We start from the raw sequence: 3,664 nt of genomic DNA, 5'->3' as shown, positions 1-3,664 counted from the left end.
AATCGCAGGTTTAAGGAGAAAATTAGAGCACAGGAGTCTCTCAACACTCTCTTAAAACATTTTCCAACTGTGTGTGTGTGTGTGTGTGTGTGTGTGTGTGTGTGTACATGTTAAGTCACGTCTGACTCTTTTTGCAACCCCTTAGACTGTAGCTGGGAAATTTTGAAAGCAGGAGAAGGGGATGACAGAGGATGAGATGGTTGGATGGCATCACTGACTCAATGGACATGAGTTTGAGCAAGCTCTGGGAGATTGTGAAGGACAGGGAAACCTGGGGTCCTGCAGTTCATGGGGTTGCAAAGAGTCAGACACAACAGAGCAACTGAACACCACGACTGTAGCCCACCAGTGCTTTCGCCATGGGATTTTCCAGGCAAGAATATTGGAGTGAGTTGCCATTTCCTTCTCCAGGGGATCTTCCTGATCCAGGGATTTAACCCATGTCTCCTCATTGGCAGGCAGATTCTTGACCACTGAGCCACCAGGGAAGCTCCTTCCCTTCCCAAACCATGTCAGCCCAATATCCTTTCCTGCCTCTTTCTCGCCCCAGGCCCTAATCCCCTCCATCTGCGGGGCTTTTCTCTCTCCCCTTGCCTGTACTTTCCTTTCCACTTCCCCAAATTCATAGGCCCCTGACACTTCCTTGGAAACACCAGGAAAAAATAGGAAATTCCTATTACTTTAATGTTGCTGTTGTTCTTTTTGTTCAGTCACTCAGTCATGTCCAACTCTTTGCGACCCCATGGACTGCAGCACGCCAGGCTTCCCTGTCCATCACCACCTCCTGGAGCTTGCTCAGACCAATGATTCCATCCAACCATTTCATCCTCTATCGTCCCCTTCTTCTCCCACCTTTAGTCTTTCCCAGCATCAGGGTCTTTTCCAATGAGTCAGCTCTTCACATCAGGTGGCCAAAGTATTGCAGCTTCAGGATCAGCATCAGTCCTTCCAGTGAATATTCAGGACTGATTTCCTTTAAGGATGGACTGGCTGGATCTCCTTGCAGTGCAAGGGACTCTCCAGAGTCTTCTCACCCCAGTTCAAAAGCATCAGTGCTCAGCCTTCTTTATGGTTCAACTCTCACATTCATACCTGACTATGGGAAAAAGCATAGCTTTGACTAGATGGACTTTTGTTGGCAAAGTAATGTCTCTGGCTTTCAATATGCTGTCTAGGTTGGTCATAGCTTATCTTCCAAGGAGCAAGCGTTTTTTAATTTCATGGCTGCAGTCACCATCTGCAGTGATTTTGGAGCCCAAGAAAATAAAGTCTCTCACTGTTTCCATTGTTTCCCCATCTATTTGCCATGAAGTGTTGGGACTGGATGCCATGATCTTAGTTTTTTGAATGTTGACTTTTAAGCCATCTTTTTCATTCTCCTTTTCACCTTCATCAAGAGGCTCTTTAGTTCTTCTTCACTTTCTGTCATAAGGGTGGTGTCATCTGCATATCTGAGGTTATTGATATTTCTCCCAGCAATCTTGATTCCAGCTTGTGCTTCATTCAGCCCAGCATTTGGCATGATGTACTCTGCATAGAAGTTAAATAAGCAGGGTGACAACAAACAGCCTTTACGTACTCCTTTCCCAATTCTGAACCAGTCCATTGTTCCAGCTCTGGTTCTGTTTCCTCTTGACCTGCATACAGGTTTCACAGGAGGCAGGTAAGTTGGTCTGGTATTTCCATCTCTTTAAGAGTTTTCCACAATTTGTTGTGATCCACACAGTCAAAGACTTTAGTGTAGTCAATGAAGCAGAAGTAGATGTTTTTCTGGAATTCTCCTATTTTTTCGATGATCCAACAGATGTTGGCAATTTGATCTCTGGTTCCTCTGCCTTTTCTAAATCCAGCTTTAATATCCGGAAGTTCTCGGTTCACACACTGTTGAACTGGCTTGGAGAATTTTGAGCATTACGTTATTGCACAGCTCACTTCAGCTCCTTTGCCTCCATTTCCCATTTCAGACTTTCATTAAGTGAGACGATCTACATAAAACACATATCACAATGTCTAGCTCATAACAAGCAATAAATTGATCAATAAATATATTGATATAAAATTAAATTAATAATTATTTTTACTTCCTTTTACAGTCCTGAGGATCTGTTTCATGTTGCAGTGCTACCCAACTTGTTACCAGATGCTAGGAAACAAGAAATCTGAGCTCCAGTCCTGGAGCTGTTAATGAAGCTTCTGTTAATGAAGTCTGTGTTCTTGGATAGCTTGCTTCATGTTTCCAGACTGACTAAATATCAGTCTCCTTTTTATTATCACCATATGCCAGCAGTTCTAACAAATAGTATTGAAATAAGCCCCCTCCAAAAATCTTGTGTCAATCTGTATTCTAAATAAATGCTGACATTACAGTTGAATTTTAATAATGTATATGCAGACTTCCAGTAAGCATGGTTTTATTATTTATCTTTAATAGACATTGTGTCCCACATAGAACTTAATTTGGAGAACTTATAGCTGAAGTTAGCCATGGACTAATGAGGACTCAGCTACACACATACCCTTAAAAGTAAATTCATAACTTTCATGATCACTATGGCCCAATTCTTTTCTCTAGTTTCTATAGGACTACTCATTCCTATGTTTGAAGAGTAGATTCAAGATAAAGAATAGAAATAAGGGATTATAAAAATAAGAGAACAGAATTTGAACTTCATCATTTCTGTCATCCCCTGTGACTATGTGGAGCTTTTTGGTATTTTAAATTTTTTGACTGTAGAGATATATGAAAGATGCTAAAGTCAGTTCCAAAGTAACAGATGTGAATAGCACTGTGATATCTGGAAACTGATGTGAAATGGGATTTTTTTATGACTGACAAATGTATCCCTAAGTTTAAGATTTTTCCTAACTATTTGTTTTTCGGTCACTTCATGTGAAAAAAAAACCTTTAAAATTAAATTAATAAAAGCTGTTCTTTTTGAAATAATGCCATTTGCAGCAACATGGGTGCAATTAGAGACTGTCATACTAACTGAAGTAAGTCAGAAACAGAAAGACGAATACCATATGATATCCTTTATCTAAAATACGGCACAAATGAACTGATCTGCAAAGCAGAAGCAGACTCACAGACATAGAGGACAAGCTTGTGAGTGCCAGTGGGGAGCGCGGAGAGAGGGACCGGGGGTCTGAAGCAGACTCACAGACATAGAGGACAAGCTTGTGAGTGCCAGTGGGGAGCGCGGAGAGAGGGACCGGGAGTCTGGGGTTAGCAGATGTAAACTGTTGCATACAGGACGGATAAGCAGCAAGGTGCTACCATACAGCACAGGGAACTAGATTCAGTACCCTGTGATAAACAGTAACAGCAAACAGTATTTTAAAAATAATGTCCCTCTATATGTGCATAAGTGACTCAGCTACACAGTAAAGACTGGCACAACACTGTAAATCAGCTATATGTCAATTTTAAAAGTTTAGTAAATAAAGTGCAAATCAAAAAAGTGTTCTTCGATGCACTGTGAGTCAAGATAGATTGACAAATTTTGACACAACTGTGCAAAATCGATTACAATGACGTTCAAGTCCAAAAACAAAAAGTGCAGCATTATTCAGTACAATCTTCGGTAACTGAAAATTTCACCTTCTGCATTTTCTTTCCAGTCAGTACTCTTATTCATTTCATTTCCTGATTATGATGGAAAAT

Source organism: Bos indicus x Bos taurus, chromosome 15, assembly GCF_003369695.1.
Source record: "Bos indicus x Bos taurus breed Angus x Brahman F1 hybrid chromosome 15, Bos_hybrid_MaternalHap_v2.0, whole genome shotgun sequence".
NCBI classification, from domain to species: domain Eukaryota; kingdom Metazoa; phylum Chordata; class Mammalia; order Artiodactyla; family Bovidae; genus Bos; species Bos indicus x Bos taurus.
The sequence above is the reverse complement of the archived record's forward strand: the minus strand, read 5'-3'. Positions refer to the sequence as shown.